Here is a 12,369-nt window from a genome sequence, read left to right as displayed (position 1 = left end):
CCACACGTGCAGCTCAGCCAAGCCTCCCACATCTCAGTGTGCCCCAAAATTTTGTGTTTCAAAGGAATTTTAGAGCCTTAGCTTGTTTGGGAGAAAACATGTTCAGAACCACAAGGCAGCTCCTGCAGGCTCCTCTCAGCATGCCACAGCATCAGTGGTGAAGGCAATGCTTGCCTGCAACAGCACAGGCAGCTGCATCCTTTAGTCTGGCACCAAGGAGGAAAGCTATCATCCATTTCTAAGTTAGATTCAGGGAACCAGCTGGGGACCAACGATTGCCATTTTTGAAGTGCACCAAGAGGAGTGTAACCAGCTTTTCCATAGTAACGAAGATTAGCGGCCTTGAGTCTGACACTCCTGCTGCATTAAAAGATAGGAGACAAAGAGAGAGACAGGTAATTACATAGAAGGAGCCCTGGGGAAATTGCAAACTCCTTGAGAACCCTTTAGCTGGTCTGTATGTTTCTCGTTGTCTCCGCTTCAGCTGAAGGTCCCCAAGAAACACTTGCCCATTAGATCATTAGCTTTATTGCAGAAAGTAGCCAGACAGCTGGTAGTGGCTGTTCAATAAAGACTTAGCTTGCCTCTGCAGCAGCAAGAATGAGATGGAGAATAAGAAAAAGAACATCCCAAGGCACATTACCTGTCTGGAGCTTATCCTTGATACATTAGTGTACTTAGTCAGCGTGAGGGTCTGACAAATGAACTCTGACAAATCTTGCTGGGGCAATTGAAGACACTATTGCATCGCACTGTCTCTCAAAACCCTTCACAAATGTTAGCACCATCGAGCAATCCAGCAGGAAAACTTGTATCATGCACTGGCCTCTCCAATTCAGAGCCTAGCAAGTTAGCATAAAGCCCTTCTCAGTGCTGGATTAAGTTGTCAATTCTGAACCAGAGTGGCTGAGGTCTAGACAGAAGATATTACCTCCACTACAAAGAGCATTAACATCTATCACAAAGATGGAAGAGGAAATGACATCTCAAAGCACTACAGCTCCTAAGCAAATACAAATCTTTAATATTAAAATACATATGCAATTTGTCTAGCAACAAACTTGAGTCTACTCCTGCAGCTCACAATGCTCTATGAATCGGCACTAATTTTTTGGACTTTATATATCCCTGACAGAAATTGAATGCCTTGAAGTGAAAAGATGGACATAGATTTTCCTATCACCACATAGCTACAAAATTAAATTCCTCTCACACACCACATTTTGCACTTCTGTCCAAAACTGAAAAAAGTCTGGATAGTTAAAGACTTGCCATGTGTTTCACCATTCAGAACTAGAGTTGGGTTTCCAGATAGTTCCTGTCTTATCTGTCAGGGATCCAACCAGCCACAAAACCATGACAGACACCAGAGAAGACATCAGATTTAAAAAACTAACCAAAACAACAACTAAACCAATCTATATTTGCCTGATGAGACGTACATGTGTGATAATAACAAAAGAAGCACTTTGAGATAGGATTCTTCAACTTGTCTTCTCCAGACCTAACACTGTCTTTTCCAAGCTGATATTCAGGCAAAGATTTAGTTAATCAGTCTGCAATACAACAGTTTTACTTTTTTTCCTCTACAAGTATTTAAAATATATCTCATCTTCTAGATTTTCTCAAGGGACAGTATTCTACACTTAGTAGTAGAGCAAGAAGTGCACAAAGCTCCTGTTTGCATTCCAACGTTAGAAGGGCAACCCACATGAACCAGAAGTTTGGCTAAACTCCACAAAGACAAACTTCTTCTGCCATCACCTGTCCTTCCAGAAGGAGCAGAGCAGGCAAGACACCTTGAAAAGCAGATAACAATTACCCCTTACCTTTCTGAAGAGGCCGCCGCCAATTAGCACATTCCTGGAGCTTCTGAGTCACGCAAGAAGGAAGGAGGGGAGGGGGGAAAAAAAAAGGAGGAGGAGAGAGCTGTTTTCTTCCTCAGCACAACAGTATTTCCTGAAGGGAGAGGAAAAAACCTAGAAAAAAGGAAATAAGCATTAGCTTCCATGATTTTCAAAGAAGCTACTGATTACAGCTCTTGCTTGACAGAGCTACTGTGCCACTACTTCTGCACTTCCAAAATACCAGTTTAGGGTGTCCTGTATTTTCCCCATCGTCACCTTACCAAAACAGAGACTATGAATGTCAACCACTACTAAGAAAAGCAAAGCGATTCCTGTCAGAATGGGTTAAAATCCAATTCAAAAATATTCTGGAGCATTTATTCTATTAAGTAAACAAGCTTCAGCCAAGCTCACACCCACTTCTGTAAAAATTCAAATGAGCCACATTTACTATCAAAATAGTTGGCAAAAGGCAAATTCCAACATGCTTACTGAACATACAGGTATATACCAACATTCGAGTGCTTATGTACTCTGCTCTGAGAGGATCATACCTACAATTATGAGGTATTTGCAATTAATCATAACTTCTGGTTCTTTGTAAGACAGCTTCTCTTTTTCTTAAGACAATCTATTCCAACTACATCTTTAAGTAACAGCAAGAGTAAGCATTTATGTGGGGTTTTTCTAAAACAGAATGAAGGGAAAGGGATCTAAAAACCCTTTTGACTAGAGGTACCACTTTGAAATCAAGCTTCACTCCCATAAAACCACAGTTCGTCACCTCAGACCATCACCCTCTCTCTGCCCTACTCCTAAACATGACTTTAAAGAAACTTACAGACACAGAGATTTAATGGGCCCCTCCCTACCTCCAGTACCTGCCTCTGATGAAAGGCAGGAAAATCAAGTGGAAAATTATTTTAAAGCATGAATGCAAGACATTAACATCTTTGAGGAAATGGCAATCAAGGTTTTCCACAGGGAATGAGCAAAGGGAAACACATCCAGTCTGTTCTCCATCACACTTTGTTGGCTTATATTACTACAGAAAAACTCTACCCTTTTCTCTCCTATGGAAAATCTGAACAAGTTCTCAAAATAAGGAAAAAAGTCTATGCTACCTTACATTTCCACACACATTTCTGCCACCCCTCAAAACAACAATTAACCTATCTGCTAACAGCATACAGATCCTAGTCTCATGGAAAACATTTGAAATAAGGAGCCCCAACAGATAGGATACAACATAAAAGGCAGCACTTCTATCACAGCATCTCCCTGAAAGCCACCACGTCTGTCCAATTCTAAATGGCCACAGTTCCTGCATTTCTCTAGGGGACAAAAGCTCTCTTTTTCTCTCCTCCTGTCAGCAAGACTTAAAACTGCAAGAGTAATTCTGTCCAGATTCCCCTCTAGATAGGCAATGATTTAAAGAATTCATGAAGTGGCAGTGTAAATAAACAATGAAAAACTAAATAAAGATCACAGAAGACAACACACAGAAAATGTGCACTAAGGAGAGAAAGAACAAGCTCAGTGATTCAAAACCTCTTCTGCCTTGTTATGGGCACCCATAAATAGGCGCAGCAATAATTTGACAATGTGAAAGAATGGATCCTGACACAAAAATGTAGCTACTCAAAAACCTGCCTCCTCAACCCTCTGCCTAAAGGCAAACCTTCCCACAGTGTTTAATTTCACTTTCTCAATGTCTTACCCCTCATCAGTTGCATTTCTGCTTTCTGTCACCTTCCACCAACTTGTAGTAATTGATGCAAAGCAACTTAAGCTGAAACCTGGAGAACTCAAATCAGTTTTTTTGTTGGGGTTTTTGTGGTTTTTTTAAAAAAGGAAACAGTGCTACAGCCCTAACTGTGGGGATGGGAGAAGAAATGACCCTTAGTGAATTGCTCTTGACACGTGTACACCCTGAGGCTATGTGCAAATCAATACTTACTGAGCAGCTCAGCACAGATCAGGTTGCAAAATGCAAGAAAAAAAAGAAATCGCATCACCCCTTCGAACATACATTATTTTTGTATCCCTAAATCAAATGAATAATTTGCTTTTCTTTTTCATTATCCAATCAAAAGAATGCTTTTGACAGTATTTTCCTCCCTGCTAAGTACCCATCCTCCCCCCACCCCAGATCTCCAGTAAAGTCTGTTAAGAATTCAAGTACTGGTTTTATTTAAAGTGCTGAAAAATTTTGCACTTGCATTCTATTACTAGTAAGAGAAATAATTTAAAGTAATTTGAAGAAAGCATATTTTCAAATTGAACATAAAATCAAGAGGTGGTAAAAAGGAAGTCTTGGTCCAAAAAACCAAAGTTTTTAAACAACATTCTCAGGCAGACAGAAATCTGTCTCAAGTATCATTTAAAGACATAGGTTTGACTTGCTCCAAACAAACTGAGATTGGTCTGTTCTCAAATCCTCAGGCAAGAAAAAACGTGAAGTGAAATAACGCATTAGCCCAAAGTCAAATCCTAAGTGGAGAAACCTCACAAAATGATTTACAAAACCAAAAGACTTGACTAAATTTCTGGCAGGGCCAGAGATAATTCGTATGAAAAAAATGTCAAAATGTTTTGGGTATACAGCCACTCCAGGAAGGAAACAAACAGAAAACTGGGAAACACTGTATCAAAACGCCACAAATCGTTGACATCAACATTAGATAAATGACTAGGCATATGTTGAGTCAAACACCCTCAAGATGGTGTGTGAGTCAACTCCTGCAATGAATTTAGCAGAGCTGCTTTCCTACATCAAGCTTAATAAAAATAATCCTCAATTATTTCAGCTAGGTCTGGGTTCTCATTACATCTCACACAATGCGTGCCCATTCTGGACAGTACCTGAGCTGGAGCAGGGATACCAGAAGGCCATTTTGACTTATCTTTTGTAAATGATGATACCAGATTTATTTGTAGTGCTGCACAACAAAGATGGTGTTTTTTCCAGGCATTACCCAAATGTAGCCCACTTCCTATGGAAAAGGCAAAAATCCTATACAACATTTGCAGATTCTACGTCTTAAGTGATCCAGACACTTTTTACATTCAGAAAATAAAATTTTGGGAAAGGAATGCCCCTCACTTCCAATCTGCACAACATGACTGGTGAAGAGCTTGTTGACCATATCCTGTCTGACCCTTACAAGGTGCCCCCATCAGCTCTTAGAGCAATTCCTGTGTCAACAGAAGCTCCCATGGTACACAGCCAACCTGGATGATTTTCTGGTTTATTGCATTTTCTAACTCTATGATGGCTACTAATTTCATTACACTGAGGAATTACATCAGAGCACTGCTGTATGCAACAGAACCTTCCCCAAACCTTGTACATAACATGCGGCAACTCAAGGTTTAAATCATAGTGGGCATCATCATCATCATCAACACCTCTTAAAATTTACAGAGAAAATCAAGAAGTGTTCTTGAGGTTCTCCAATCTACATTTAACAGCTACTCTGTTTCAGGTGAATTCTAAGTACACTCAGAGAGTACTAATATAGGTCAAGTTTGTATCACAGCAAAAAGTTATTTTCTTTCTTTTTCTGTTTTCAACCTTCTGATCTAGAAGAGGTAATAAAACAACTATTTCCTTAACATCTATTGAGGGAACTAGCAGTCTCCATTTCTTACTGAAAAAAACAAACATGCAAGCTAAGAAAAAATAAGATGAAAATACCTGCTCTAAAATAGCATGATGAAACTGAATAAAACCTCTCAGCCTTGGCTTATGAAGCCAGGAACCTCTCCTGCTTCTGAATCAGGCTCTTTCTCCAAGCTATTTTCTACTATCTACAGCTGGCACAGAATCAGATGAAATAGAACTCACATGTTTCGTTTCATGAAAATACAATATAATGTTTACCTACAGCAACATGAGAACCAGCTAGAAATTAGCAAGTTCTCATTTATTTTAGTATGAATTAAAAGCATATCCCTATTATTCATGCATATGTGTGTGTGCACGTGTCACACATACACCAGGGTAGGCCTTCCACCACAAACACCTGTACTGGAGACATTTGTGAAAAAAAGAAGCTTCTTCAAACAAAAATACTATTTTCCCAGAACTGTATCTGCACAAAGACAGGAAGCTCTACTCAAAGCTCTTCTCAATCTATTATCACTGTATCTATTACAAAAAGCCAAGAAAAAGTAACCAACATTCAAGGGTTCAGACAAAGCACACAAACATGGTAAGAGTCAATGAAAACACAGGTCTCCTAAATAAATTGTCCTTTCATTTGCCTTAGTGAACTCATGGGATCCACCACCAACAGATGTCTAAGTAAAAGATTAGACTTTACTTAGATGAAATATATTTCTTAAACAAGCAGTGTAATTTTTATTAATTTGAACAAACTTGAATTCAAATGCCTAACTTCATTTCTATATCTTTGAATAGAGGTGTTAACACAATTGTTCCCTATGGCTTTAATGTTACAGCTATCTGTATTTTCCCACCTGCTTTCCTTGGATCCTGAAAAAAGCTCTGCCCAAAATGACATTTGTCCATGCAAAAAATCTGTGCTTTCTGAAGCACTATTCACATGGATGCATTTATGTAACATGCCTATTAAAGCATACCAACCTCTGTATGACATTTACCTTCCAGTCTAACTGCAATGACCCCACCAAGAATGAAAAAAATTATTTAATTTTCTTTTAATCACCTGAAAAGGTACCTACCAAGCACAAGTAAGATTTATACCTCACATTTTTATGCAAAGTCTCGAGGACCAAACTCAGTGCACAATGATAATGAGCAGTGCACAAGCATAATAAGAGATACTCGTCACTTGAAAAATTTAGTCCCTTCCAAAGAAGCAGTGTGGAAATAATTTTGCCAAGCATTTCTTTCTCCCTTTTAAGCTAGATCTAGAAGGAAGCAATATCTTTGTCTAAAAGCCTTGCCCCTCAACCTTCCCCTGGGTGACAGGATGCTGATAAACCAGCTAAAATAACTGGTGGAGTGGGGCCCAGGAGCCAAGACATAAGGGACAGGAGAGGCAGGTGCATGGCCACATCTGGGAAAGCAGCATCCTGCTGGGGCTCCCTACTGGGGTGGCAAGCACTGCTGCTCCCTGCTGCCAGGTGGTAACCTGTGTGCTGCTGTCAGTGGGCTAGTGCTGACTTAGCAACAGCCCCAAGGATAAGGGGTGTAAGGAGGGAGGCATGCAGAAACATTATTTTACAGCAACTACCTCTATCTTACAAACCTGATTTTGTGTTTTTTCCATCTTATTCTTAATTAAAAAGAAGATACACTTCATGCTGGAAATAGGTATTTTTTGAAGTTTCAATCATTTAGCCTGTTAAACCCAAGCCTGTAATATGGGTGTTATTTCTTAAAAACATACAGTAAATGCATTAAATTATTGATAGTCATTAAACAGGAAAAAAATTTAAACAGCTCTCAGCTTTTATCAATCATTTATGCAGTTTCCACTTGCACATCTCACTGGGTTGCTATCATATAGCACAGAGCAAAGAGTACAAATCCTGAAGGCATGAATTCATTTTCTCTTCATGCAGAGTAAAAATATTCTTGGCAGCAGGAGAGAGGCTAAAACATGAAGCAGAATGGTTCAAAGGAGGCTTCTGTCTTTTGCAGTAAACAGGTAGCAATACCAGGGAGCAGCAATTTGAGGCACCAAAGCCCATCCACTTCTGCTGTAAGGGCCAGTAACAACGCCATCAATCACCCCCAACACCTGGCAGCAGTTAGAGTCAGCCCGAAAATGTTTACAAATTTGATGCCTATTTGAAATACATGTTAATTCAATGGTGTATGGGGAAAACAAGGAGCATTGAGGTGAATAGTAAAGCATCCAGCAACTTGAGCGAGATGAAGATTTCACCCCAAGCTGCTCACCTGCTCGTGAGCCAGTAAGACTGATGATGTACAGAAAATCCCAACTTGTCACACTGACAGCCTGAGCTCAGAAAAATGGCAGAGACTGGGATAGTCTCTTGAAGCTAATATGAACCTTTACTGGGGCAAGTTATAACTAGACCTAATGCTTTCAGCAGGTCTGAATGACTCATGTCAACATGGGGAACCTGGAGATAGATGCCAGTTGGAGGCACCTTGCCTGGCTGCAATAGGCTGGCTACCAGTGAAGACATCTTCTTCATCAACATCCCATTTTTTGTCCATTTTATGCATGGAATGAAAACCTGTCTTACAAGAGCTGCTCTCTTACCTTTCATCCCTGGCAATTTATTGAAATTCACTACTTTACAATGTAACAAAGAGAGAACACAATCCACAGCAACAAGTCAGGTATGACTGTAGCATGCAAGGACCCACCTGACATACCTCTACAGCAGCAATTGTAGGTGAGCCATAGCCATAAAAATATCAATGCAAAACACACAAACCCCAGCTCTGGCTGGATATTCAGACAGTGAAACCTTAGCCCTGCAGCAGGCCTGCTACTGGAACCCAAATTAATTTGTTTTAAACTACCTTGTGTCTGTTTAAATGAGCTGTAATAATAGCTCTGAAGCAAAGTGCAGACACATCCACAAGCTAAACACAATGCTGAGGACTGCTTGAGAAATGTGTGCCCACACCCAGAGCCCACTTAGAAACTACTAGCAGGAAAAACTTGTCATAATCCAAGTGTTCCACTCCCAACAATGGCTTCAGTCCCTTCAAAAAACCATTTCTGTCCACAGAGAGAAAAAAAAAAGGATGTTAGAGATTAGGAAAAAGTACCAAAAAAAAATCATTGTCTGTTACCAAAATCTAAGTCCTAGGGAGGTTAGTATTTTTTCCTGAAAACGATTCAAGAATGCACTGAGTCGAGCAACTACATAATGCCAAATGTTGATACAAAAGCAGCCAGGAAAAGCTGCAGTCACTGGAAAACATTTTCTAGCCTGATTGTTTACAGGCAACTATGTTATAAAATACAAAAGTATTCACTTCCAACCATCATTAGTGCAAATCTACAACATGTTAAAAAAAAAAAAACAGTCAATTAAGACACACATCTCATTACACTGAGTCCCAGGAAAGGCAGCACAGTATTTAAAGTAATACTATGAAAGCTATTACACCACTGAATTGATTTCATCATATATCAACAAACTAAGTAATTCAGAATAAATTTCAATATAATATTAATCCTTATCTATATACAAAACTGTAAGAGTAATAGCCCATTAGTATTATTAATGCAGCACACAACCACAAGCAGCCTTCACACTGGTCCAGGAACCAGTACCAAGCTCAGAGAGATGCGCACTTATCCTTCAGGCCATGAGCAGTGTTCCTGTGCTACCTGCCAAGATAAGGACAATGGAAATCACTGACAGGAGGTGCTTGGGCCAGCTCCACAGCTGCCTGCCTAAAGCTGCTGCTGCAGCTGAGGGAAGCACAGCCTGAGCACCCAGCTTTGCCAGGGCTGCTGCCCCTGCCCACTGCCTCCAAGGTGAGGCAAGGAAAAGGTCTGGTTTAGGTGGGTGTTTGTGTGCATGCAAAACTATTCACTACTTGTAATGCATCCTTCTTGCCAAACTTTTTCTATTTTTTTTTAATATATAATTTTTTTTAGGCCGCTCAAGTTCCTATCTCCTCCTTACACGCCACTGAGAATGTTCATTTCAAGCAGCTACCAGTGCTATTTAATTTTGTCTGGCCTGTAAAGCACATTAGTCTTCCAATGAAGCATCTGGAATTTTTATTTTGAAGCCACAATCTGGATCTCTAGCTAAGAGATGCGGTGGAAGCACAGAATTAATTCCCTAGCATTTCCCCTTCCTAACCAATGTGAGGCTTGTATATGACAGCATAAGCAAAGGCTACAAAACAAACTCAAATCCCCAAACAGAAGCCTCATGACAACTGCAACTAAGTCTAATGAAAAGCAACGCTGAACTAGTAGTTAAAGCCTTTCAAAATCTCCTTACTATTTGTAAGGAATACGTTATCAGCGGAGAGAGATGCATCTTTAGGTCAGAACTGCATGTTTAACTGAACCATCACAGATTCACACTCAAGGCTTAACTATTTGAGTTGCAATAGTTTCAAAGGCAGGGCCTTTCTATTGGACAGTTGGGTTTGGTACAGCAGTCTCTGTGCATACTCACCAGCCGCCCCTCTTTGTTTTAATAAACTGATTCCATGATAAAAGCCATTTAAAGTAACAAAGCCAAACAACTGTCAAACTACCACTAATATGAGCCTTCAAACAGGTTTCCATTTCATAAATCATTTTGGTGATCTAGTTTCACACCACCCCAGGGAAAGTTACACGCGTAACAGAGAAAATTCACTATCAATATGCAGAGATCATTTGGCAACCATATCACTGCTAGTAAAGACCTGTGCAGTGGCACCATGCTTTCCATGCATTGCATATGTAGGACAGGAAAGCTCCTTAAAACAAATGCATTAGCTCCAGGCTTGCAAAATCATCAAAAGACAACCAGTTCTGCTTCAGGTGCTTGGTCATCTACTCCTCGCTGAACCAGCACATAGTGGGCGTGAGGAAGGTAACAGAGCATTAGCGGAGGGTACTAACTTGCCACCCTTGCCAGAAAAGTAATGTGAATAATTTTCAAAAGATTTGCTAATGACCCCAAGGGTCCAGATAATGAACCCAAAACTTCAGAGATCTCAAATATGGAAGACATTTCTCTGTTAGTTGAAACTTTTTCCATGTCAGCTGTTCAAGACCATGCTAAGAACATCATTATTATTATAACGTACACTACACACATTTTCAGGTATTTATTACATTAATACTTCCTCTTATTTTGTAACAATAACCTACATTAAACTACTTTCTTTGCATCTTAATAAATTAATTCTCTTACTCTGTTCACAAGTTCTGATGTTTCTCTCCTTTGTCACAGACTTCTGCCATCAGTGGTCAATGGACAAGACTGACTTTAGTCTCCAGAGGAGGAAAAAAAATAAATCAGTGAACCATGATCTGGGTGTGCATATATAGCAGGCTGTATTTTCCACCTCTAGCACATTTCCTTGTCCTGAAGCTCAGATAGCCCTTAGTGAATACTTTTCCTCTGGAAATTCATCCAAGAGCTGATTTCTCATTACAAGAAATTCAACCTCAGGAATTTAATCAGCCACCAAAGCAGAGGGGGAAAAACAACTGTCTCCAAGGGACTCTTTACGTGGACAATCTCCTGAATGAAACTCTTATTACTGACAACTCTGATGTTCCTAAAACCGAAGTATAGTTGCAGTATATGAATGCCTGATACAGTATGATACAATTCATGACTTAATACTATATATTACTCATGCTCCAAGGTCAGAGGCTTTTCCATAGCTCATACTTCTCATGTGAATTTTTTCCTCCTCTCATCAAATAATCTGAAATACTTTCAAACAGAATAGAAGTTGAGCAGGAAGTTAACTGGTTATCTGAAGTTATCAACTAAAGCAAGTATTTTCATAATAATTGCAGTTATATTCATAATAATTGCAGCCAATGGGAAATGTGGAACTAGAATTCCTGTAAGAAGGCTTCAGCTGAAGGTCTTCTGTGAACAATAACAAAAATGCAGTAGTCAAGGATTGGGGAAAGAAGTAACTGACAGAGCAGCCAGACCCCAAAATAACCAACAGGTAACCAACTGTCTTTCAGCCAGAGGCTCCAAGTCTGCAAAGAGCACCATAGTAGCAATCACTTGACTTCCCTGGGCTTTGTCCAAGCCAGTTAGCAAAACCAAGGTGAAGGTGCCTGATCCTGCAGCTCCCACTACTTTCATATGTCAGTAGTCATGTCTTAGAAATATCAGCTGCAGTTTTTATTCCAACAATTTCAGGTAACACAGATCAGAACCACTGCGCTTCCCTGAAACTTGCACACCAAATCCCTGGCTATTTTCAATGGTTCCACCTGCTCCCTGCTTCCCCAGCCAGTGGCCCCATGTACTTGTCATGCAGCATCCCACACTACCGTAAAGGCCTTGAGCAGGTGGGACAGGAACAGCTGATGGGTTTGTTACCAACATCTTGGACATCAGTTCAGAACACAAAATTTAAAAGCTTCATTAGCTACAGGTCCTCTGTTTATGCTCTGTGTCAAGAGTTGAATCAGTAGAGAATGTTTACACAGAAAGAGATGGGGAATTTTTCAACACTACCTATGTGATTTACAAGGCTCAATCTCACTGTGGATCACTTGGATGTACTGAAAAGCTACTTCTGGCCTTTTCTTATTATTCTATTAGATGTAACTACAAACTATCACTCTAAAATTTATGCACAAATATCACTTGTCAATAGGATGTTAAGAAATAGAGAAAAGGTGCAATTTTTACCACTCAGACTGTGAGAGAATTTCCCATCGCACTGTGGCACACATGCAAAGCTTCTCAGCAGCTTGTTCCACGACAATGGATTTGCAAAGCAAGAACTGAGGGGATTATTTGATTCAGCATCTAGTTCAAGCGGCCAATTCCTTCAGCAATCAATACTAATCAGCAAGCTAAAGCCTTGTAAGAAAAATCAGAATCC

General features: G+C 39.9%; 1 protein-coding gene across 3 annotated transcripts in view; it reads right to left on the bottom strand.

Moving 5' to 3' along the window:
• ZMIZ1 (zinc finger MIZ-type containing 1) overlaps nt 1-12,369 on the bottom strand; it is a 337,858-nt gene that overhangs the window by 287,537 nt on the left and 37,952 nt on the right. For all 3 annotated transcript variants that reach the window (XM_066554169.1, XM_066554172.1, XM_066554171.1), the window contains exon 2: nt 1,830-1,979. The gene's annotated coding sequence lies outside the window, so the exon portion shown is untranslated. The remainder of the gene's footprint in view (nt 1-1,829; nt 1,980-12,369) is intronic.

The sequence above is a fragment of the Molothrus aeneus genome, chromosome 8 (assembly GCF_037042795.1).
Source record: "Molothrus aeneus isolate 106 chromosome 8, BPBGC_Maene_1.0, whole genome shotgun sequence".
Taxonomy (NCBI): domain Eukaryota; kingdom Metazoa; phylum Chordata; class Aves; order Passeriformes; family Icteridae; genus Molothrus; species Molothrus aeneus.
This window is presented reverse-complemented; position numbering and strand designations above follow the sequence as displayed.